This window comes from Urtica dioica, chromosome 1 (genome assembly GCF_054948205.1).
Source record: "Urtica dioica subsp. dioica isolate 48M chromosome 1, U.dioica_male_clone48M_v1_H2, whole genome shotgun sequence".
NCBI lineage: Eukaryota > Viridiplantae > Streptophyta > Magnoliopsida > Rosales > Urticaceae > Urtica > Urtica dioica.
Genome location: NC_142756.1, coordinates 43,751,718 through 43,778,204, shown reverse-complemented (window position 1 = coordinate 43,778,204; position 26,487 = coordinate 43,751,718).

Sequence of the window (26,487 nt, the reverse complement as noted above, 5' to 3'; positions counted from 1 at the left end):
TCTCAGCTTTTCCTTATCGAGATTCTTTAGCACGACGCTGGCGCCAGCACCCTGGGCGTTCGATGCGCCATCTACATGTAAGTCCCAGATCGGCCCTATCGGGTCAATGGTCCTCTTCTTCGACGACCCATCGTGGTCGTTCTCCTTGTCTTCCTTGTTCTTGTTGTCTTCATTGCCCTTGTATGTTGAGGGTGCATTGGTGAATTCAGCCACAAAGTCGACGGGGACTTGGCCTTTGATAGCGGTTCTTGGTTGAAACTCGACCCCGTACTCGCCCAACTCTTGGGACCATACGGCCATCAGAGACGAGGTCCCTTTTTGTAAGGCCTTCTCGATGGGATGTCCCGTGCGCACCACGATTGGATGCGCTTGGAAGTAAGGGCGGAGTTTTCTCGCGCTTATGACAAGGACGAGGGACAATCTCTCGATTTCCGGGTATCGAGTCTCGGCGTCGAGGAGCGCCTTGCTTACGTAATAGACCGGCCATTGAACCTTTTTTTCTTCGCGCACTAGGACCGCGCTCACGGCCCTGTCGGAAACCGCGAGGTAGACATAAAAGGTCTCGCCGTAGTTTGGTTTGGCAAGGAACGGGGGAGAGCTAAAGTAGGTTTTCATTTCGCGGAATTCCTCCTCACACTCCTTCGTCCACATGAACCCGTCGGTTTTCTTTAATGCTTTGAAAAATGGCTGGCACCTGTCGATGGCCTTGGAGACGAATCGCGTCTGGGCGGCGATTCTTCCTGTTAGACTCTGCACTTCTTTGACTTTTTGCGGCGACCTCATCACTAAGATCGCCTTAATCTTATCGGGATTAGCTTCGATCCCGCGGCGGCTCACCATGTAGCCTAGGAATTTTCTAGACTCAACCCCGAAGGCGCACTTGTTGGGATTGAGCTTCATCTTGTAGTGCCGTAGGATTGCGAACATCTCTCTGAGGTCTCGCACGTGGTCGTGGGCTTTGAGGCTTTTCATTAACATGTCGTCCACGTAGACCTCCATTGTCTTGCCAATCTGTTTGGCAAACATTCGGTTTACCAACCTTTGATACGTTGCATCTGCGTTTTTGAGGCCAAATGGCATGACCTTGTCGCAATAGAGTCTGCGGTTCGTAACAAAGGTGGTCTTGATCTGATCCGGCTCGTGCATGCGGATTTGATTGTAGCCCGAGTAGGCGCCCATGAAGCGTAGCAGTTCATGGCCCTCCGTGGAATCCACGAGTTGCTCAATTCTTGGGAGAGGAAAGCTGTCTTACGGGCAGGCCTTGTTGAGGTCTTTGTAATCGATACAAATCCGCCACTTCCCGTTAGGCTTCTTTACCATGACGACATTAGACACCAACTTGGGGTGTTCCGCCACCATGATGAAGTTGGCGACGAGATGTTTTTCAACTTCTTCACCAATTGGCTGGTACCTCTCTCCGCTAAACGCCCGTCTTGGTTGGACGCACTCGGTCACCCTCTTATCGTCGTTGAGACGGTGGACCATTATCTCGGGGTCGATCCCCGACATGTCGGCGTGTGTCCATGCGAAAATGTCTTTGAACTCGCGGAGGAAGGCGGCGAGTTGGAGTCGGATCTCGGAAGGGAGTTGGGCGCCTATCTTGACTACTTGGTCAGGTTTGGCGTCGTCCAACACGATGGGAACGAGGTCATCCGGTGTCTCCACCCTCCGACGCTCGACATCGTCCCTCTGGTCCAACTCTCCGAAGGTGCCCCCTTCCTCGATCTTGCACGGGAATTTGTCTCCTAGCTGGAAGATGGTGCTTACCATCTTCCCCTTCCCCTTCCCATCTACACCTTGGATGTAGCACATCCTTGCCATCGATTGGTCTCCCAACATTATGGCAATCCCTTTCTCGGTCGGGAATTTCATCATTAGGTGGTAGGTGGAAGTTATGGCCTTCAACTGATTGAGAGTCGGGCGGCCTATGATGATGTTGTATGCCGACGGCTGGTCCATAACCAGGATTGACACGATGTGGGTGACCTCGTTCCCCCCGGTGTCCCGAAGGTAAGCGGGAGATCGATGGTGCCCTCCGTCATGACCCTCTTCCCGGAGAAGCCGAAGAGCGGGGTCGAGATCAGGGTCGGTCTCAGCCCGGTCAGCTTCATCGTGTCCAACGCCGATTTGAAGATGATGTCGGCAGAGCTGCCGTTGTCGATCAGGATCCTTCGGACAATATTGCTGGCGACTGGGGCCGAGACGACTATCGCGTCATTGTGCGGATGGAGAACTCGCACTGCCTCTTGGCTGGTGAAGAACATGGACTCGAACGGGGCCGGAGTGGGAGCCTCGTATGTGTGGCCGCTATCTTCCCTTGGGAGACTTCCCGCACGTACTTCTTTTGTTGCGTGCTCGAGTCCCCAAACTCCGGGCCGCCCATGATCGAGCCCACGACGTGCATTTGTGAGCTCTCTAGCTCTTTGTTCACCGTCCGATCAGTGACGGTAACTGTCGCCGGACCTTTCCTTTTCTGCCGTAGGCGCTCTCCGTTTTCCGCGGCCGTCCCGATCGTTCTATGGACGTATTCCTTCAATTTCCCGTCTTGAACGAGGGCTTCGATCTGACGTTTGAGCTGATAGCATTCGGACGTCAGGTGTCCATGGTCTTGGTGGTATTCACATAATTTACTTCGGTCCCGCTTCGCGGGATCTTTCGTGAGAGCAGCGGGGCTTCCTAGCTTGTCGCGGTGCAGAGCTAGGATCCGCTCTTGCGGAGTGTTTAGGGGGTGAACACCGAAAACTTTCGGAAGCTATCGACATGCGAGGGTCTCGGCCCGGGGAGGGAGCGACCGTTAGGGGCCTGCTCCCTTGGTCCTCCTCTTTCGAGGGTCGGGATGATCTCCGTCTTGATCGTCGCAACGACGACCACTTTTCCCCCATACTTCCAGCCGCCTCGGCCATCGAGGTAGTCCTCGATCCCCATGTAGGTGCGGGCTCTCGACATCAGCTCCGCCATGTCCCGCGGGACCTTTCCAACTATAAGTCGCTTGTGCGTGCTCCCTCTGTGATCGCCGTGATGGCATCCTTGTCGTCGAACCCTTCGACCTTGTGGGATTCTTCAGTGAAGCGAGCGAGGTATTGCCTCAAGGTCTCGTCTCTTCGCTGCCGGATAGACACAAGGTAGGTTTTCGACTTCTTTTGTGCCACGAGAGTGGCGAAACGAGCAAGGAAGGCCTCTCGTAAGGCCCGGAAAGACGAGATGCTCCCCGGTCTTAGACTCCGGAACCATTCGAATCCCGACCCAGTGAGGGTCAGGCTGAAGGCTTGACACAGGGTGGCGTCCGACTGTCCCTGCATTGTCATCCACGTCTCGTATTGTTGGAAATGGAAGTTTGGGTCCGTCCGTCCGTCGTAAGGAGGGATGGATGGTAACTTGAAATTCCCCACGCAAGGCTGCACGAGGATTTGAGCGGCGAAGGGAGAGTATGACTCCTCGATCCCTCCATAAGGCCTTTGCCTCCCCGACTCCCTCATTTTGATGATCTGGTTTTGGAGGCTCTGGATCATCGTTACCATGTCGAGCCCGTTAGCTGGGCTGACCGTCGGGACCGCGTGTTGACGCTCGTTGGACGCTTGGTCCCTGGCATTGGCCTGAGGTCGGCCGCGAGTGGTGGCGGGGAGTGCGTCCCTTCGGGAGTTGAGCCTTTGGCGTAGATCCTCCCCTCGGGAGTTTCTCTGCGCCGTTAGGCGCTCTCTCAGGTCTACACTCGGTGCTTGGTGGGGCGAGGTCGCCCTTGACCGGATTGTCCGGCGAGCGCTTCGGTTGTCGGCCCTGTCGTCCCCGCGGGCGGCTCTCTCCCCGGCGAGGGGCCGTGTCCGGCCGCCTCTTGAAACCGAGGGGGCAAGTCCTCGGGAGTGTGACCGTGCGTGTTGCCGCGCCGGATGTGACGGTCCGGCCGGGGCGCCATTCGTCCTTTCGTACCGTTACTAAGCGAGGCTAGGCATTGCCTCATCGGTTTTGACTCCCCCACATAGTCGGGGTCGGAGTTGCCTCGGGCGGATCTATCCTCGACATCGTAGCCGAGAAGGTCGGCGATAAGCGTGCCGTCAACGCCGGGACGGTCTAGCAACTCGGTGAGCCTTCGAGCCGTGTCCTCTCGCAGCGCGGCCTTGGGGTCATTCGCCAGGTCTTGGGGCTGGCTCTCGTTGTCACGAGGCTGGCCTCCTAGACGATGCACGAGGCTTCGGAGGCCGTATCTCGAACCCGTCGCTCGAGTGCCTGCGGAGGTAGTAGGTATTTGACTCATCTCTCAAGAGTCGTAGAGGTAGCAAGAAAAGGGATTGGAAGGGAGAGCGTCACCAAGGTCGGGACGTCCCCTCCTTCTATCGCCAAAATGTTGTCGCTCGTTTTCGGACAACTATTTAGGAACCGAAAGCGGTCAGACCCAAGGCCGGACCAAATGATCTCGCTTTGGTTCGAGCGTGTCGGACTTGGTATCCCAAGTCGTCCCCTAGCTATTGATGATGCTTGTCTCGTCTTGACACCTGAAAAGCGATTAAGAAAGTGTGAACTACAAAGAGAAAACAGAGGGGGTGCCTCTGTTTACCTCTAAAATGCTCAACATTAATAGGATTGAGGTGGATAAAAGAGGTTAGGTGTTTAGAGAGCCGACACTTGAGAGAAACGAGTGAGTTATGAGTTCAGCAGCATTTTAGTACTCAAATTCGGATTACCATTGGCAGAGGACGGACCTCTTTATTTATAGGCGACCAAGGGGCGTTTTGAGCCACCCCTTGGCCGAGTGGACACCTTTGGCTCGGCCATTGGGCCGGCCAATGGCCGAGGATAGCTTCGAGCCGGCCATTGGCCGAGGTAGGCCCTCGGCCCGGCCAATGGCCGGGAATAGCTTGGAGTCGGCCATTGGCCGAGGCAGGCCCTTGGGCCGGCCAACGGCCGAGCATATTTTGGGCCGGCCATTGGCCGAGGCTGGCCCTTAGGCCGGCCAATGGCCGGGGATTGCTTGAGTCGGCGATTGGCCGAGGCAGGCCCTTGGGTCGGCCAATGGCCGAGAGTATTTTGGGCCGGCCATTGGCCGAGGCTGTCCCTTGGGCCGGCCAATTCCCGGGGCAAGCCGCCGGGGTGCGTTCGACGTCGTTTCGCCTTCGTTCCGCCGCGATCGGGGTCGGGCCTATAACACGTTTTATGTTTGTTGTTATTTTATTTTATATCATGTTATTACCAAGTTAATAAAACACATGTAAAAGCTTTAACAACTTCCTAAAACATTCCGTTACACTCGATTCTTTTTTCGCACTCAAAGTCCGAACTTTAATTATTTCCAGTTTTCTTCGAGCTCGAGAAAACCCGCAGTAAAAGTGGCATAAATCTCAGATCAGAATTCGAAATTTAATGATTCTTGAATCAAATTAAAGGTGTGTTTGTCCTCTTTCCAATACAGTTGGTTTTTGGTCAAAAGGACATCAGAGCCACCAGTTATGGCGATTTTACTCCGAGGTGCGCGGCTGTTCCAAACGTCTAGTTTTTTAGAATTACTGAATTCCAAATTTGGGACCCCACTCCATGAGTTATAGAACTCTAATGAGAAAATTTCCTTGAGTAATTTTTTTTTATAAGATAATAAACATAATGTGAAAGATTAAAATGTTTTGATTTTTGAAAGTTTAATTTAAATTGAATTTTTACAAAACTAGTTTGAATTTTGAAAAACCGTGTTCGTTTTCAAAATTGAAAATATTTTGTCATCCAAATCAAATAAGTTTTCAAAATGTTTTCAAAACTATATCTATATCACATATGTTCAAAATCTATATGCTCTTGAAAATTCGAGTGGGAGGTCTCCTCGTAGACAAGCCGAAAAATAAAAGATGTGTAATCTCAAACATTCAAGTTTTCGAGTGAGTTGAAGTTCAGACTTGCCTCATGCACTTTCCCGAATAGAAAATAGGAAAATGTCTGAGCATGTACCTTGTGCCTTTATGCACTAACACTACTCTTTCTTGAACATGAAGATCTAGGATTCCTTTTTAGTAGTCCACTCTATCGCTCTATAACTAGGAAATTTGTTTCCGAACTTATAAAGACGATGTGCCAACTCCAAAAACTAAGTGGGAGGGTTATACTTGTTGTTTGTAACCCACAATGTCCAACACTAATGAAAGAATCAATTAACATGTGACTAAGAGTCACTCTTGTGGCCCTCTCTTCAATGAGAGTACTTTATGGTGTTTTTGCTTCGATCATTGCTCGATGAGCTACGTCCGAGAGTGAGACGATGAAGACAAGGCCTCCTCTTGGGGGATTGTTTTTCAAAGTTGACCTTTTAGACTAAGTGGTTGGTTGCACACTTAGACTCAATCCCTGGTAATCCTCCCTTGAGGCTCTGCGAAACGATGTGAGTGATCAAACCAATTTAAAAGGTGGCTAGTCAACATTGGTGTATTGACATCTTGGCTAAGCATTAATGATGTGTCATTTACTTATAAATGGATATTTTTTTCGGCCTTCTCTTGAGGGAGTAAATTATCATTTTTTTATAACACCTTTGGATTTTATCAAATCTTAAAAACTTAAATCCTAAACCAAAGACTAATCATTAACTTGTTTCAACTTAATTAGGCAAAATGTCTCTCCACCCTCTCTCAATCATCCTTTCCTCAAATAAACTCGAAAGCGAGAACTGCGTAGATTGGAAACGTAACCTCGACATAACACTTACCATTAACAAGCACAAATGGGTACTCACCACCCCGTGTCCTCCTCAAACGAATAATGATTCGACTCAAGAGGACGAAGATGCCTTGGCGGCCTGGCTCCGCTCTGATGAGATTGTGAGGTGCTATATCTTAGGATCTATGAACAATGTGGTGAAACAGCAACATTGTGACATTGAGACAGCCGCTGACATGCTCTACGATCTCCATGAGATGTTTTGAGGGCAAGGGCGTCAGGCCAGACAACAAGTAGTCAGACAGTTTATGAATTGTCGCATGAAGGCTGGGACTCCTGTCAGGGACCATGTGATGCTGATCATTAGTTACCTGAATGAGATGGAAATCCTAGGATCTGAGATTGATGGGAAGAATGTCATAAATATGATCTTAGAAACTCCCCCCGCATCTCTTGATACCTCCAAGATGAACTACTCCATGATCAAGCTAGAGTACACTATTACCGAGATTATGAAGGAGCTTCACACTGCTGAAGGTCTCACCAAGAGAAAGAGGAATCATGAAGAGGCACATGCTACTGAGCACAAAGCCTCCACCTCTAGATCTAAGAAGAGACCTCACAAGGCCGAGAAGAAGAACTGTCTTGCTTATCTCAAAGCAAAGGAACATAGTATTGTACTAATTATCGAACCATGCTTAGTAACTGATAATGTATCAATGTGGATTCTTGACTCCGCTGCTACTAACCATATTTTTTGTTCCTTGACTGGTTTCAAGAAAACCAAAAGCTTAAAGGAAGACGACTTCTGCTTCAAGTGGGGTGATGGGAACCTGGTGGCTGCAAAGGCTGTGGGATCTGTGATGCTGTCCTTCGAAAACCGCACTTTAAACTTGAATAATGTTTATTTCATTCCTTCCTTTGGGAAGAACTTAATATCTGTTGCTCGTCTTCGTGAGCAAGATTATTGTTTAAAGTTTATAAAGAATGGAATTCGTATTTCTTTTTCAAAGTCTTTTGTCACTGATGCATGTATGAAGAATGGTCTTTTTTACATTTATCCCACTCAACCTTCTCTTTTAGACACTGAAATAGATAATGATATAGTTAGCAAGCCAAAGAGGATCAAACTATCTGAATCCTCCAATCTAATATAATCAACATATCTCTGGCACTTAAGACTTGGTCATATCAGTCTAGACATGATTAAGAGACTTGAAAGGGATGGTCCACTCCAAGCCTCTGCAATAGGTTCACTACCTACTTGTGAATCTTGCATAGAAGGAAAAATGACCAAGCGACCTTTCTCTGCTAAGGGTCGAAGAGCCACTGAATTACTGGAACTTGTACATTCTGATTTATGTGGTCCGCTCAGTACACAGGCACGGGGAGGATATGAATACTTTGTTATCTTCACCGATTATTACTCAAGATACGGTTTTGTCTATTTGCTCAAACACAAATACGAGACCTTTAACATATTTAAGGTCTTTAGGGCTTTAGTAGAAAAGCAAACTGGCAAAGTGATCAAAACCCTTCGATCTGATCGAGGAGGTGAGTATATGTCTGGAGAATTCAATGAGTTTCTTAAAGAAGAAGGTATCGCTTATCAGCTTACCGCACCTGGTACACCTCAACAAAACGGAGTGTTAGAGAGAAGAAACCGAACTCTCATGGAGATGGTTAGATCAATGATGAGTTACTCATCACTCCCTCTTTCCTTTTGGGGACATGCCCTCGAAACAGCCGCTTACATTCTGAACCAAGTTTCGTCTGTCAATGGTGCCCACAAGAAGAGTAGTAGTGTCTATAAATAGTCTCACGAAGACTCTTGCTTGTAATTGCTTATTTAGTAATAAAATTTGACACGTTCATTCATTCTTCCTTGTCTGTTTGAAGCTTTATGATAAAACCTTAGTCTTTAGTGTTGTCGCACGAAAATGAACAACGATTAAATACCTCAGGCAGTTCGATCCAAGGCCGGACCAAGTGATCGCGCCCGGGCCAAAAACGGGAGCTCGTAGACCAAGCTGCACACCCTCCAAACCCTGAGGTGTGTTTTGGGGGGTGTGACCGTGCCAAAGGTTGGCTGCCTACGTACCCTTTAGTAGGGATCAGGTCAGAACGTAGTTCAAATTGTGTGGGGAGGCTATCTTGGGCTCGGAGGCTTTGTGAATCCAAGGCTTTAGGGCCGGACCCGGCTCGTAGCTTCTAGCGAAGGCTTTAAAGGGGTCGCGTGCTGGTAGCTCGGAGTTCTAGCTCAAGGGCCATGAAGCAGGCGGGCAGTATGTACTGCAGAGGCTCGGGTCGCAGAAGAGGAGCGCGCTCCCTCTCATGGAGGGGGGTCCTTGACTTTCTGAGCCGAGGGAGGAGGAGTGCGCGCTCTTGGAAATGTCACAAGAGGGCGAGAAAGAGTTCTCGAGAGAAGAGAAGTGTTATTGGCATCAACCAGGATGTAAGTTGTGTCAAAAACCGGGGTCCCTTTTCCTTCCCCAAGGGGGGGATATTTATAGTGTTTCGGGGGAGGCCTTGGGCCGGCCCCTTGAGGCCCACCGGGTGGCCGGGAGCGAGGCGCGCGAGGGCTCACACCTAAGAGGGCGCAGGGCGCGTGGGACATGTCGCCTGGACGGGCACGGGGCGTGCCAGGCGCGGGACTTGGCCGGGCGCGGCGTGCCGGGAAGCGGGCGTGCCCGGCCGAGGTGGCAAGAACGCTCGGCCAAGGTGGCGAAGGCGCTCGACCGAGGTGGCTGAGCTGACGAAGACGCTCGGCCCAGGTGGCCGAGCCGGCGAAGGTGCTCGACCGAGATGGCCGAGCTGGCGAAGGTGCTCGACCGAGGTGGCCGAGCTGGCGAAGGTGCTCGACCGAGGTGGCCGAGCTGGCGAAGGCGCTCGACCGAGGTGGCCGAGCTGGCGAAGGTGCCTGACCGAAGTGGCCGAACTGGCGAAGGTGCTCGACCGAGGTGGCCGAGGTGGCGGGGACACCCGGCTGAGGCGGCAGGGGCGCTCGGCCCGGGTGCCAAGGCGCGCGCAGGCCGGGAGGTCGGGGTGCGCGGGAGCGCGCGCGCGGGCCGGGAGGCCGGGGCGCAGAGTGCGTGCGAGCTAGGCGCGATAGGGCGCGCTGAGGCCCATTGGGCCGGGGGCCTCAGGGCTGGGAGGGCAGGTGCGTGCGCACCGGCCGTGCCGGGCCGTGGGCGCATCGGGGCGCTCGGGCCTTGTGGGCCGTGTTGTCAATGGTGCCCACAAGAAGAGTAGTAGTGTCTATTTATGTACATTTGATGTCATATAGTCTTACAAAGACTCTTGCTTGTAATTGCCTATTCATTCATTAATAAAGTTGAAACGTTCATTCATTCTTTCTTTGTTTGAAGCTTTATGATAAAACCTTAGTCTTTTAGTCCATAAACAAACTTAACAACTTACGAAGAGACAAATGCAGGTTTGCATGAACGAACTCTTCGTAGTTTGCTTAAAACGATATATTCGCAATCTTAGGGTCAAAGGACTATTGACCTCAGTATGATTGTTAGAAGAATCTATGATGTCTGGTTATGAGGCATTGAGAGTTGGGGACTCTATAGTTCTTCTAGGTATCTTCCGAAGGTACTGAATTGACCAGTGCACTTCTAGAGACAATATAAGAACAAACCATTTAACCTCTTATGTCTCGAAGTCACTATGTATGAATTGCATCATGCTTACCTTAATCCTGAAATGAGACATGCCATTTCACACCTTAGTATTCTCATTTGAGAAAGTCAAAGTTCGGACTCACTATGTGATTCCGAACAAGGCCTATTGGTGATGTACTAAGTTGTGAGTCTGTCATGAGTAACTTTGTGAAGTTCTCATAGATATGGAATTCATGTACAAGATTGCTGAAATGCAATGTATGTCACCTCATGCTTTGTTCCTTGGAGTGTGAATAAATGAACTGGCCAGTGTCCAAATTGAGTCCTGACTCTTTTGGATGAAACAATGTGACTTGTTAGCTCCTCGTCAATACATTGTTTCTAACTTATTCACAAGCGACAAAGGAGTTGAGGAAATAACAGCTAGAAGGGTAAAATGGTAATTTAGTAAATCCCGACTAGATGATGACATTCATGAAGGGTAGCATAGATAATATTCAGTGGATCCGCTCATCATAATTAGGTTGAATTCTTGAGTAGAAAATAAATTCATTTGAACCGAGAGATTTTCAGTGTCAACTCTTTAGTGGAGTCAGTTGGCATTAAGCTAAACTTGGAAAAGGTTTGTGAACTTTTGAGTCCAAGTGTTTAGCTCAAGCTTTGTTCATTTGGATCCATGAGGTCACTGTCACAAATCATATCGAGTAGGAATAGTTAAACTAGAAGCTAAGTCAAAACAAGAACGAGACAAGTTTTACGAAAATTGTCAAAAGGGTAAATTTGTCTTTTTGGACATAGCATGAAATGAATGTCAATAAATTTTTTTGACATGGTCATATGATGGCCTAGATCACTTGGCCATGATGTGTTCATTGGGCCTTGTGGATTAATTTCATTTCATAGAATTTTACTTGAAAATTCTCAATGGGCTTTTCTTATGTTGTCATGAACAAGTAAAGAAAAATCTAGAAAGGCTTTCTGGAAGCCCTTTGGCCGTCCAACCCAAGAGAATGGGAGACTAATTTCGTGCAGCCCCATAGAGAAAAAGAGAGTTTGTTTTGTGCATTGATGTATGAAGATACTTGCCAAAAGAAAAAGAGGAAACAAATTTCCTTTAGAAGGAAAGTGCATTTTCGGCCAATAAGAGAGAAAGCAAATGAGGAAACAAATCCAAAGGCTTCTAGAAGCTCATTTGGACGTGCAAGGGGTATGAGGAAACTACCTTTTGAAGGTAATCCTCCTCCTATAAATACCCCACCTCATTCCTCTCATTTGATTCATTCCACATATGTTAGATATTGAGAGACTCTCTCTCTAGACCTTGTGGACGATTTCTCCTCTCTCTCTCTCTAGTTATTTTTGTTTTTGTTTTGGCACCTATGTCCTCATTTCACCTAGTGGTTTTAGCTCTTCGACTTTGAGACTTGTTCTCGAGTCGTCGTGTTTAAAAGTGCCCACTCACTAATTCCTTTATTCTCGAGTGATTCATGTGATAGAAACTTTCGTGGTTGCTCGAGTTGGCGAGGAAAGCAAGAGAGACGTGCTGCGAGGGAGACGAGCGTTGCAACTTTCCAAAAGCTTCTCAAAGTTCAAGCTTCAAGAAAGGTTAGTAAACTTTTATGCTCATAATAGTTTTTAATTACATGTACTTGCTCTTTGTCTAGGTTAGTAAAAACCGTTTTTACTCGAAAAGAAAATTTTTAAAATTCCGCCGCTTTGCGAAGCGTTAAAATTTTTCTTAAACCCTAGATCAATTCCAACAGGCCGGGGCCCGTTGGGCTTCCGGCCGGCAAAGCCCGGCCGGCCTTGAATTGTTTTCGAATTTCCGGTGTTCCGAAAACGACCGGTAACATTAGCCCCCCAAGTTTACGGCTTATGGGACGTAAGTCGTGAACTTTAGAAAAGAGAAGGGCGTTGAGGTATTTTTACCTTCAATCACATGTGATCGTCCGCACGCATATCTCTTGTGGTCGGACTCCTGGGGGCCGGACCGGACCGGTCGGGCCGCAAGACCCGCGCGCGGCCTGGCGCTGGGGGACTGGCGCGCGCGCGAGGCCGGCCCGCGGGCCGGGCCTTGTGTCGCGCGCGCAGGGGGAAGGAGCAGGGTTTGCTCCTTCCTCTATATAAATAGGAGAGCTCCCGCTCCCTCTTGTTTATACTGGCGGCCTGCAGGTAATCGGAAAAATTCTTTTGACTTTGAAATTTCCCCCGGGCCGTTGACCTTCTTTTTATTATTATTATTATTTTTCTTGATGGGGAGTTAGCTTGTTCCCCGTGTTGATGATCCCGAGGTCGACCCTTCCTGCCCTCTCCCAAATTTCGGGGGGGCGGCCAAGGGTCCCTTTGAGGAGCTCGACGGGATTCCCATCTTCGTCGAGGAAGACTCTGGCGCGGCCGACCAATGGCTCGCGGAGTTGGAGACCGATGCCGCGGCGATCGCTGAGCTGGCGGGATCCGGGAGCGGCCCACCTACCAGGCGCGGCCCCGAAGGGGAGGACGAGGGGCCCGAGGGCCCGCGTTCGTCAAGGTTGGTGATCAACCTGGTCTCCCGCGAGGCGTCCTTTGACGCCCCCCTGCCCAAGCAGCGGGGTGAAGCGGTGGTGAGTGCCGAGCTCCACCGGGCGTCTAACTTGGATGCCTCGGGTGTCGAGCTTGCGATTGTGCCGTCCGAGTCTTTCTTGGACGAGATTTACTCCGATGATCCCCAAGGGTCGGGCTCGGAGGTTCCTGAGGAGGACTTGGAGGTTCCTCCCGCGAGGGGGGAGGAGAAACATGATGGCAAGGTGTTGGCGATGGTATGGCCGGCCCTCGAGCCCGTGGAGGCTTCGGGTTACACCTACGCCCGATCGCTAGAGAGGACTCGTATGTACGGAGTAGGCGACTCTATTGCCCCCGTCGGCTTAGACTGCAAGGGAATCGACGCTGCGAGCACACTCACTTCCCGAGTCTTCGGCACGCTTCGGGAGGCGTATAACATCCCTCCCTTGGTGGGGTTGCTTAGACCTGCCCCCGAGGACAGGCCCTCCCATCCCAGGGACGGGTATGCGGCCGTGACGATCGGGAGTCTTGTCTGCGGGTTACATCTCCCGTTCCCCACGATCGTCCAACAAATCTTGACCTGGCTCGGGGTCCATGCGTGTCAGATGAGCTCGGCGTTCTATCGCCTGTTGGCCACATGTTTCATGGAGTGGCACTGCCAGACACAGCGTGCCATGACCGTGGATGACTTCCGTAACCTGGTCGCCGTCTTCCCGGCGCCGGGGCAGCCGGGATTCCATATGTCCTATGCCCGGGGCAACGTGAGGCTGGTCGAAGATTGTGACCCGCCTAGCCGCCGGGCGTGGGTATGGGTCACCTCGGACGCTTTCGGTGAGGCGCCCCTTCACTTCGGCCGCATGGCCGACTTTTCAGCGGACGAGGGGGCAGCGAAGCTCCCCTTTGTGAGAGAAATATCGGGGATGTCGGAAGCTCGCAAGGCTGGCGAGCGGTTCCGTTCCCCCGAGCTGATGGCGCTCAACGAGTGGTTCCCGCCCTTTGCTCCGGGCACCGAGGAGGCGCTCCGGGCGAGCAGGCCCCCGAGTCCCGAGGCTCAATCAGCCGCTCCTGCTTCCCGAGGTATCTTTATGGTTTTTGTTGTCGCACGAAAATGAACAACTATTTAAAACCTCGGGCGGTTCGATCCAAGGCCGGACCAAGTGATCGCACCTGGGCCAAGAGTGGGAACTCGATAGTTTCGAGTTAGGGTTTTCTCCGATCAACCCGCCTCTCGGGAGAGGTAGGGGGTGAGGAGGAAGAGTGACCGTGCCTTGGTTGTCGGCTGCCTACGTACCCGTGCGTGGGATCAGGTCAGAACGTAGGTCAAGCGTGTAGGACGCTGTATGAGGCGCGGAGCCTTGATGGAGGAGCGTGCTCGACGAAGGAGACGGGGCGCGAGGAGTCCCCGGTAGCGTCTCAGAACTTCGGAGATCGCGTACGCGTCTAGCGTGTTAGACGCGCGAGGGTAACTCTAGGCGAGAACCCTAGGGGCGTGCTTGAGCACCGGAGAACGTTCGGTCAAAGGGAGCGACGTCCGGGAAGTCCCCGTGACTGCTTCGGAACCTTTGAGAACGAGGGAGGGAGAAGAGAGTCTGCTTCAGGCCAAATATGGCATCCAGAGAAGCAGAGAAGACTAAGAAATCGAGCGTGTCGATCGGAGATGAATAGAAATTATTGGATGGCTTTTCCCTCAATGGGAGGGGGTTTATATAGGTGTTTGGGAGCCTTCGAAGGTCCCTTTTTCGTCCATGTGGGACTAGGAACGCGCATGCCATCAAGTGGAGGCGCACGGCGCATGCGGCGCACAACGCGCGGCGCGCGGCGCAGGGGGCGCGGCGCGCGGGTCACTAGGCGCGGCGCGAGGGTCACCGGGCGCGGCGCAGGTCGCGCGGCGCATAGAGCTCGCGGCGCGCGCCTTCCTGGCGCGGCGCGCCGTCTGCTGCACGGCTAGCCGGCGTAGCGTGTTGTGTGCGTGATGAGTGGCTCGTCTTGCCGGGCTTTTGCGGGCCTTCGAATATCATTCTTCCCACGTGAAATATGAAGATTTCCACTTGACAAGAGTGACTCGATTCGAGGAGCAAGGCTCAACTCGACGAGAGCGACTAGCGACTTGACTCGAGGAGCGACTCGAGAATGACTCGAGGCTCGACTCGAGAATGACTCGAGGCTCGACTCGAGGAAAAATTCAAGGCTCGACTCGAGGAGCTAAGCTCGACTCGAGGAGATTGACTCAAGGCTCGACTCGAGGAGCGGAGCTCGACTCGAGGAGTCAAGAGTTTGGGCGAGGGCTTGAAGATTTGCCGCTCTTCAGGACCTCCGGCCTGACCATCGGCCCTTTGAGCGACGTGCCTTCTTGGCGTCTCGGGTTTTCCGAAAACGACCGACATCATTAGCCCCCCAAGTTCGTCGTTCGGGAGGCGTCCCAGCGATGAACTTTTTGTTCTTCTAGTTGGGTGTTTCAGGAAAATATTTCCCGTGTCTTGTGACCCCTAGGAAAAATCTTTTCCTCTTCTCTTTCTCTTTTTTTTTTTTTATTAGGGGGCCGCGCAGCGCGCGCCCTGGATGGCGCGGCGCGCAGTTTTGGCGCGCGGCGCGCCCCGTGCGCGGTGCTGGTTCGCCTTGCGCGGGAGAACTCCGACTTTTTGGAGCTTTTTCTCCGATTTTGCTCCTTGTGGGAGTAGGATTTCCACTCCTACCCCCCTAGAAGTCTATAAATAGACCTCCCCCCTTCCCTTTATTCCTCACTTTATTTTTTCTCTTTTCTCTACGTTTGTTTTCTTTTTTTACGCTTGCATTATGGGTGTCCCTCCCCTTTTCTCAGCTGAGAGTCCCGAGATTGATTTCTCTCTCTTGTTTCAGGGTTCTGAACACGCAGAGGATGATCTCTTCGCGGGATTAAGGGAAGTTCCTCTGCACGTGGAAGAAAATCCAAGCGGAGTAGAGCAGTGGCTGGAGGAAGGCGAGCTGGGCGCGACCGTGCCCGCTGCTCAGCCTCTTGAAGAGTGCGCGCCAACTGGGCGCGATACATGTGGGGAGTTTGATCATCCCGCATCCGGGGAGCCTGCCCCTCGCCTCGTGATCAACTTAGTTGGCGAGGGGGTTCGCGACAAAGTCCGCCTCGACGTGCCGCAGTCCGACTTGGACTTTCAAGGCGTGCCGGGAGATGTTACGGACGCGGATGCGGTGACTCCGCTAGAGTCGGTTCTCGACGAGATAGACTGCGTGGATGACTTTGGTCCCGAGTCTGAAGATCCCGGAGGTGAGTCAGAGACATGTCCGGGGGCCGAAGGCCTCGCATCGGAGTGTCCCGAGGTACCGTCGGCAGCTGCCGCAGTCGTGTCGGAGGGCGGGGACCCTTCGGTGGAGCCAGGGGATTCTCAGCCCGAGACCCCTGATGCAGAGGCGTTAGTATCGGCGAGGTCGCTTGCTAGGACGGAGTGGTATCCCGAGGAGGGCCTTGCTGCTCCCGAGGACTTCGATTATTCGGGGGTCGATGCTTCGAGCTCGCTCACCTACCGGACATTCGTTGGTCTCCGGGAGGCATTCGCCATTCCGTCGTCCGTGGCGCTTCTCCGTCCTTTACAGGACGACCGTCCTTTCCGGCCTCGTCATGGATTTGCCGCAGTTTCAGTTGCAAGTCTCAACTGCGGGTTATGGCTGCCGTTTCAACCCATCGTTCAGCAGCTTCTCGCCCGTTTGGGGGTGCACGCATGTCAGATGAGCCCGGTATTCTATCGTATAGTGGCGATGTGCCACATGGAGTGGCATTGCCAGACTGAGTGGGTAATGACCGTGAGTGATTTTCGCAACCTCATCGCGGTCTTCCCTGCGCCCGGGCAACCCAGTTTCTTTGTGGCCCGCGATCGCCGGAATACTAAGCTGATCGTCAATTCAGAGAAGTATAATCGACGACCATGGGTGTGGGTCTCGGCGGAGGCTTTTGGCGACGCGCCGCTCCGGTTCGGCCCCTTGGCCGAGTTTTCTGCTAACGTAGGGGCCGATGACCTCGACTTTGTGAAGGAGATCCGGGGAATGTCGGAGGCTCGGAAAGCCGTCGAACGATTTCGTTCCCCTGAGCTGATGGCTTCTACCGGGTGGTTCCCACCATTTCCACCTAGCCAGCGGACCGAGAGCGCCCCCAGTGCCGCTTCATCTCTCTCGAGTGGCGATCCGCAAGGTATGTCGATGTTTCACACTTCTTGCTTCTTGTTTTTAGCTTAGGTTTTTGACTTTGGTTGCTTTTGTAGTTTCTTCGGCTAGGGCAAGGGCTCGAGCGCGCCTAGCGAAGGCTTCTCGGGACCCGAAGTCGTTGGCGGCGGTCCGTTGTCGGATTGCCGCTCGGAACGGTCGGGAGAAACCCGATACCGATCATCGGACGGGGAGTGGTCCTCGTGCTTCTTTGAAGCGACTCTCCTCCTCGGCTTTACCTGACACGTCTTCGGACTCCAAGCGCGTAAACTCGATGGTTGACGTGGAGGCTGCAGAGGTTAGGGGGGAATGTTCCCTTGGCCTCGCTCAATCTTCGATGAAGATGTGGAAGAGCGTCGTGGCCAGCAGCGACGTGGAGTTCTTTAGTCACGGCGTCTCCGATGCACAGAGAGTAAGTTTCCCTTGCCTCGTTTGTGATGAACCTGTCTTTTGCTAAATGATCTTTTTGCCTTCTCAGGTGCTTGCTCGAGCGACCCGGGGCGAGAAGATCCTTCACGATCTCATCAGGCGGATGAGCCGTGCCCAGGAAGAGCATGCTCAAGCGAAGTCTCAGCTGGCCCACGCCGAGCAAGGCTCTCACTCAAAGGCGGAGTTTGCGAGTCTCCGCGAGCAGCTTCAGGAGGCTCGCGTGGAATTGGGAGTTACCCGCGGCAAGTTCGACCGTGCTCAGGCGGCGGTGGCGAAGATGGCTGAGGAGCTAACGACGGAACGTCAAGCCCTTGAAGTGGCGACTCGATCGACGGAGGTCTTCCGGAGCGAAGCGCGGGACCTTCGACGTCAGTTGGAATCGCGCACAGAAGAAGTTGGCATTCTTCAGGGCCAGCTTACATCGAGTGAGGCTGCCCGTGTTCGTGCGGAGCGTAAGCGCGACTCCTTGGCGGAGGAGGTGGTTCGGGTCACCGAGGAGAAAGCCGCGGCGGAACAGCTTGCGTCCGACCTTCAAGACGACTTTGATGTCGGAGTCGAGGAGGCAAGGCATGCGGCGGCGGTGGAGTGTCGGGACGCCACAGCTACCGAGAATGTTTCTCGGGGGGTCAACTTCGACTTCTTCGACTCGCTATTCCCACCACTTGACGGGGCCGATCCTGTAGGAGATGTCCCCGCCGAGTGACCTTTTCCTTTATTTATTTTTCTCGCGCAAGTGTTTAGCTCATGTTTTTTAGGTTTTTCCGTTCAGCGCACCTGTCTTAGCGCTTGCTTACTAGGATTTTTCCCTTTAGCGCACTTGTCTTAGCGCATACTTTCTAGGATTTGAGGCAATTGCCTCTTTCTTTTATGAAAAGTTTTTTTATTTATTCTTATGAATGTTTTCGCACATTCATATTTTATGACATGCTTGGATGGTCGATTTGTTTGTGTCAATGGTTTTGCCCGTCCTTTTACCTCAGCAGGGTACCTTTTCAAACACGCCAGTCACTTGGATGGTTCGCGTTTTTAAGTATTTTCAACTGCGGGTCAGCCATGCTATGTAGGCGCCTTACGTGTGCCGGATTGCATCAAGTGGACGTATCAGGCCGCGCTAGGTAGGCGTTTTAAGCGCACCATGCAGGCGTCTTGGATTGCGCCATGTAGGCGTCTTAGGTTGCGCCATGTAGACGTCTTAAGTGCGCCATGTAGGCGTCTTAGGTTGCGCCATGTAGGCATCTTAAGTTGCGCCATGTAGGCGTCTTAAGTGCGCCATGTAGGCGTCTTAGATTGCGCCATGTAGGCGTCTTACGGGCTGCGCCTTTACGCGTCTTACGTGCGCCATGTAGGCGTCTTAGGTTGCGCCATGTAGGCGTGTTACGGGCTGCGCCTTTACGCGTCTTTTGTGCGCCATGTAGGCGTCTTAAGTTGCGCCATGTAGGCGTCTTACGGGTTGCGCCTTTACGCGTCTTACGTGCGCCATGTAGGCGTCTTAGGTTGCGCCATGTAGGCGTCTTACGGGCTGCGCCTTTACGCGTCTTACGTGCGCCATGTAGGCGTCTTCGGTTGCGCCATGTAGGCGTCTTAGGTTGCGCCATGTAGGCGTCTTACGGGCTGCGCCTTTACGCGTCTTACGTGCGCCATGTAGGCGTCTTAAGTTGCGCCATGTAGGCGTCTTAAGTTGCGCCATGTAGGCGTCTTACGAGTTGCGCCTTTACGTGTCTTACTTGCGCCATGTAGGCATCTTAAGTTGCGCCATGTAGGCGTCTTACGGGCTGCGCCTTTACGCGTCTTACGTGCGCCATGTAGGCGTCTTAAGTTGCGCCATGTAGGCATCTTACGGGCTGCGCCTTTACGCGTCTTACGTGCGCCATGTAGGCTTCTTAAGTGTGCCATGTAGGCGTCTTAGGTTGCGCCATGTAGGCGTCTTAAGTGCTGCGCCTTTACGCGTCTTACGTGCGCCATGTAGGCGTCTTAAGTGCGCCATGTAGGCGTCTTAGGTTGCGCCATGTAGGCGTCTTCGGTTGCGCCATGTAGGCGTCTTACGTTTTTTGGTGGAGCGTGTTCTTTTGAGAGTTTCCTTACCATAGCTAGCCCCCCCAAGTTTTTGGGTTATAAGTTAATTGTTTGATAACCATAAAACTTGCATAAAACGGAATTTGAAACGGAAAACTCGAGTTTTATTACTTTTTCGAAGAACTTGCGAGAAAAATAAAATCCTAAAACATTGGCTCGTAGGCCTTATTGAAAATGGGAAACAAAAGCGATAAAAAAGCGGGGGACGCTAGCTACTGATAGTACTACCTCAAGTGCTCCGCGTTCCACGGGTGGCGAATCGGAGTTCCGTCCGTGTGCTCGATGTAGTATGTCCCGTCATGAATGACTTTGCGGACTCTGTAAGTGCCTTCCCAATTCGGGCCTAGGACGCCGGCGCCTTGGACTTGTGTGTTCTGGAACACTCGTCTGAGGACGAGGCTTCCAACGGCAAAGGTCCGCCTTTTGATCTTGGAGTTGTAGTACCTTTCGACCTTGCGCTTCTGTGCGGCGAGGCGTTTGAATGCTTCCGCTCTCTTTTCATCGATCAGGTCCATCTCAAGGCGCATGGCCTCGTCATTGTCCGCTTCATCGAATGTATCGACTCGGAATGTGGGTACCTCGGTTTCAATTGGAACCACGGCCTCGACCCCATATGCAAGGGAGAATGGCGTCTCGCCGGTGGCGTTTTGCACAGTTGTCCTATATGCCCATAGGACGAATGGCAATTCCTCGGCCCAGGCGCCTTTCTTGTCTTCGAGCTTCTTTTTCAGGTTTCTTTTGATTGTCTTGTTGACTGCCTCGACTTGGCCGTTGGCCTGAGGATGACGCGGCGAGGAGAAGGTCTTGCTGATCTTCAGTTGATCGCAGATATCTCTTACTCGCGCGTTGTCAAATTGTGCTCCGTTGTCGGTCACAATCGAGGCGGGGATACCGTGCCTGCATATGATGTTCTTCCAGATGAAGTTTGTCGTGTTTGCTTCAGTTATTCTGGCAAGCGGCTCGGCCTCTACCCATTTAGTGAAGTAGTCGATGGCGATAATGGCGTACTCGTATTGCCTTGGCGCTCTAGGGAGCTTGCCAATGATGTCCACGCCCCACTTAGCAAAGGGACGTGGGACAACGATGCTGCTTAATGGGGTCGGGGGCTGTCGCGGAATTTCCGCGAAGCGCTGGCATTTATCGCAACGCCTTGCCCATTCGCAAGCATCTCGCTTCATGGTAGGCCAGAAATAGCCTTGCTTAAGCGCTTTGAGCGCAAGGGAAGTTCCAGCGGCGTGGTTTCCGCAGATGCCCTCATGGATTTCGCGGAGGACCTTGGTCGACTCAACGCTATCGAGGCATCGGAGCAGCGGTGTCGAGTAACCGCGCTTATAGAGTGTGCCCTCACGGAGCGTGTATTTGGATGCTAAGGTCCTCAGTTTATCGGCTTCCTTGCGGTCTTCGGGGAGTTCCCCTCTTCGCAAAAACTCGACAATTGAGTCCATCCAAGTAAGCTGAGATGCCATCTCTATGGTCCCGACTTCGTCTCGGGAGACGGATGGTCGTGGGAGAGATTCAATGGGTACGGTCCCCAATCCGTCTTCGTCGATGCCAGATCCGAGGCGAGCAAGCGCGTCAGCCTCCGAATTTTGTTCTCTCGGGATTTGGTGAATCTCAAACCAAGAGAAGGCATCGAGTTTGGAGTTTGTCTTAGCCAGGTACGCGATCATGTTGGGTTCCTTGGCGGTGTAATCTCCTCTAACCTGGTTTACGATCAACTGCGAGTCGCAGTGTATTCGCAGGTTATGGGAGCCGAGTTTCAGTGCCAGCTCTATCCCTACAATGAGCGCTTCGTATTCAGCTTCATTGTTGGAGGCTTGGAAGCCGTAGTGAAGGGCATATCGCAGCTTTTCCCCGTCGGGGTTAATCAAGATTATTCCGGCGCCAGCCCCCCGTGTTGGAATCGATCTAGGGTTTGAGAAAATAATTAACGCTTCGGTAAGCGGCGGAATTTTAAAAAATTTCTTTTACTAGTAAAACAGTTTTTACTAACCTAGACAAGTGCAAGTACATGTAATTAAAACCAATATGAGCTAGAAGTTTACTAACCTTTCTTGAAGCTTGAACTTTGAAGAAGCTTTTGGAAAGTTCGCAACGCTCGTCTCCCCTCGCAGCACGTCTCTCTTTCTTTCCTCGGCACCTCGAGCAACCACGAAAGTTTCTATCACTAAATCACTCGAAAAGAAGGAATCAGTGAGTGGGCACTTTTAAACGCTACGACTTAAGAACGAGTCTCGAAGTCGCAGACCTAAACACTAGGTCGAGTGAGGACCTAGGTGCCAAGACAAGAAAATATCGAAAATAAACTAGAGAGAGAGAGAGGATTTTCGGCCAAGTTCTAGAGAGAGAGTCTCTCAAATCTCTTAAACTTGGATGAATGAAATGTGAGGAATGAGGCTCCTATTTATAGGAGGAGGATTACCTTCAAAAGGTAGTTTCCTCTTTTCCTATTGCCTTGCACGTCCAACATGCCTCATGAAGGCTTAGGATTTGTTTCCTCATTTGATTTCCTCTTAGTTGGCCGAAAATGCACTTTCCTTCTTAAGGAAATTTGTTTCCCCTTTTTCTTTTGGAAAGTATCTTCATACATAAATGCACAAAATAAACTCTCTTTCCCACTATGGCATGAACGAAATTCAGCCTTATTTTCCTTGGGTTGGACGAAATTTGAGCTTCTAGAAGGAGCTTCTAGATGTTTCTTCATTTGTTCATGACAACATAAGAAAAGCCCATTAAGAATTTTCAAGTAAAATTCTATGAAATGAAATTAATCCTCAAGGCCCAATTACACTAATATGGCTGAGTAATATTTATTTCATTTGTCATCATATGACAATGTCAAAAAAAAATTTATTGACATTCTTTTCGTCCTATGTCCAAAAAGACAAAAATACCCTTTTGACAATTTTCGTAAAACTGTCTCGTTCTTGTTTTGACTTAGCTTCCAGTTTAACTATTCCTATCGATGTGATTCGTGACAGTGACCTCATGGACCCAAATGAACAAAGCTTGAGCTAAACACTTGGACTCAAAAGTTCACAAACCTTTTCCAAGTTTAGCTTAATGCCAACTGACTCCACTAAAGAGCTGACACTGAAAATCTCTCGGTTCAAATGAATTTGTTTTCTACTCAAGAATTCGACCTAATTATGATGAGCGGATCCACTGAATATTATCTATGCTTACCCTTCATGAATGTCATCAGCTAGTCGGGATTTACTAAATTACCATTTTACCCTTCTAGCTGTTATTTCCTCAACTCCTTTGTCGCTTGTGAATAAGTTAGAAACAATGTATTGACGAGGAGCTAACAAGTCACATTGTTTCATCCAAAAAAGTCAGGACTCAATTTGGACACTGGCCAGTTCATTTATTCACACGCCAAGGAACAAAGCATGAGGTGACATACATTGCATTTCAGCAATCTTGTACATGAATTCCATATCTATGAGAACTTCACAAAGTTACTAATGACAGACTCACAACTTAGTACTTCACCAATAGGCCTTGTTCGGAATCACATAGTGAGTCCGAACTTTGACTTTCTCAAATGAGAATACTAAGGTGTGAAATGGCATGTCTCATTTCAGGATTAAGGTAAGCATGATGCAATTCATACATAGTGACTTCGAGACATAAGAGGTTAAATGGTTTGTTCTTATATTGTCTCTAGAAGTGCACTGGTCAATTCAATACCTTCGGAAGATACCTAGAAGAACTATAGAGTCCCCAACTCTCAATGCCTCATAACCAGACATCATAGATTCTTCTAACAATCATATTGAGGTCAATAGTCCTTTGACCCTAAGATTGCGAATATATCGTTTTAAGCAAACTACGAAGAGTTTGTTCACGCAAATCTACATTTGTCTCCTCGTAAGTTGTTAAGTTTGTTTATGGACTAAAAGACTAAGGTTTTATCATAAAGCTTCAAACAAAGAAAGAATGAATGAACGTTTCAACTTTATTAATAATGAATAAGCAATTACAAGCAAGAGTCTTTGTAAGACTATATGACATCAAATGTACATAAATAGATACTACTACTCTTCTTGTGGGCACCAGTGACAACAAACTCCCACTTGACTCAAAGAAGATGTGAGTAGTCCTACATGCCTAATCCCTCACAATGTCGGTCGAAGACCTTGTTTGCTAGGGCCTTGGTGAATGGATCTGCTAGAGATCTACTTCACCTCCACATCTCCGCGCTACGCGATCTCTCGAATCAAATGGTATTTCCTCTCTATATGTTTAGAGCGCTTATGGCTTCGAGGTTCCTTTGAGTTAGCGACAGCCCCACTATTATCACAATAAAGGGTCATGGGCTCGTCGACGTTTGGAACAACTTCCAAATACTTAAGGAATTTTCTAAGCCATACAGCCTCTTTGGATGCTCCACAAGCAGCCACATATTCTGCTTCCATTGTGGAGTCAGCAATGCAAGATTGCTTAATACTTCTCCACACAACAGCTCCACCATTTAGGATGAACACAGATCCCGAAGTGGATTTCCTGGAATCCTTATTCGCTTGAAAATCGGAGTCGGTATATCCCGTCATAGTCAGGTCAGTACCTGAGTATGTAAGCATCAAGTTCCTAGTTCTTCGAAGATACTTAAGAACATGCTTAACAGCAATCCAGTGCTCGGGTCCAGGGTTGGATTGGAAACGGCTAACTACGCCAACGGCAAAACATATATCAGGTCTAGTGCAAAGCATAGCATACATGAGGCTTCCTACGGCAGAGGCGTACGGAATTTTCCTCATGTCTTCAATCTCTTGTGCAGTCTCGGGAGACTGGTCCTTAGAGAGTGAAACTCCATGCCTAAAGGGTGTTTGGCCCTTCTTAGAGTCTTGCATCGAGAAGCGATCCATTACCTTATCAATATAAGATGCTTGAGAGAGCGACAGGGTCCGGTTTTTCCTATCTCGAAAGATTTGGATCCCCAGAATGTACGCGGCTTCTCCTAGATCCTTCATATCGAATTGCTTTGCTAGCCAGACCTTAACCTCAGATAACTTACCCACGTCATTACCAATGAGTAGTATATCATCGACATATAGTACCAGAAACACAACTTTGCCTTCGTGTATTAACTTGTAAACACAAGGCTCATCTATTGACTGTTCAAAGCCGAAGCTCTTTACAGTTTCATCGAATCTAATGTTCCATGACCTAGATGCTTGCTTTAGTCCATAAATAGATTTAAGCAACTAACAAACCTTGGTCTCTTGACCTTTATCCACGAAACCGTCTGGTTGAGCCATGTAAATGCGCTCGTCAAGATTGCCATTCAGAAAGGCTGTCTTGACATCCATTTGCCAGATCTCATAGTCGAGAGCTGCAGCTATGGATAGGAGTATGCGGATGGATTTAAGCATCGCGACTGGCGAGAAGGTTTCTTCATAGTCAATCTCTTCTTGTTGGGTATAACCCTTCGCCACAAGTCGTGCTTTGAACGTCTCGACGTTCCCATCAGGACCCATTTTCTTCTTGTATATCCACTTACACCCTACAGGTTTAATCCCTTCAGGAAGGTCTACAAGTTTCCAGACTTTGTTGACATACATCGAGTGCATTTCAAATTTCATGGCGTCAAGCCAAAGGTTTGATTCAGAACAAGCCATCGCTTGGCTATAGGAAACAGGGTCATCCATGTCGGAGACGGCTACAAGAGAGTCTCCATAAGACATGTACCTGTCAGGCTGTTGAACAGCCCTCCCACTACGTCGAAGTACTACTTGACGAGATTCTGATGAGTTAGGTTGTGTTTCAGTTGGGGTAAGAACAGTTCTTACAGATGAGGTAGAAGCTTCCTCACCCAACTTTTCTTCAAGCACAATTTTGCTTCTAGGTTTTGCATCTTTCATAAAGTCCTCCTCGAGGAAACGAGCATTCGTGCTAACGAAAGTCTTATCGTCCTCGGGACTATAGAAAATGAAACCTTTGGTTTCCTTTGGATATCCTACAAATAGGTACAATTCTGACCTACTAGCCAACTTGCTAGTCTTTTGCCTTAGCACATGTGCAGGGCAACCCCAAATTCGGATGTGGCCCAAACTTACTTTACGGCTAGTCCATCTTTCATAAGGAGTACCAGGAACCGTTTTAGACGGAACTTGGTTCAGAATGTAAGCGGCTGTTTCGAGGGCATATCCCCAAAAGGAAAGCGGGAGTGACGAGTAACTCATCATCGATCTAACCATCTCCATAAGAGTTCGGTTTCTTCTCTCTGACACTCCGTTTTGTTGAGGTGTGCCAGGTGCGGTAAGCTGAGAAGCAATACCTTCTTCTTTAAGAAATTCATCGAACTCTCCAGACATATACTCACCACCTCGATCAGATCGAAGGGTTTTGATCACTTTGCCAGTTTGCTTTTCCACTAAAGCCCTAAAGACCTTAAATACGTTAAAGGTCTCGGATTTGTGTTTGAGCAAATAGACAAACCCATATCGTGAGTAATCATCAGTGAAGGTAACGAAGTATTCGTATCCTCCACGTGCCTGTTGGCTGAGCGGACCACATACATCAGAATGTATTAGTTCCAGCAACTCAGTGGCTCTTCGACCTTTATCAGAGAAAGGTCGCTTAGTCATTTTTCCTTCTATGCAGGATTCAGAAGTAGGTAGTGAACCTATTGCAGAGGCTTGGAGTGGACCATCCCTCACAAGTCTCTTAATCCTTTCTAGACTGATATGACCAAGTCTTAAGTGCCATAGGTGTGTTGATTTTGTTAGATCGGAGGGTTCAGAAAGTTTGATCCTCTTTGGCTCCCTAATTAGATCATTATCTATTTCGGTGTCTAAAAGAGAAGGTTGGGTGGGATAGATGTAGAAAAGAGCATTCTTCATACATGCATCAGTGACAAAAGAATTATCAGGAAACGAAATACGAATTCCATTCTTAATGAACTTTAAACAATAATCTTGCTCACGAAGACGAGCAACGGATATTAAGTTCTTCCCAAAGGTAGGAACAAAATATACATTATTCAAGTTTAAAG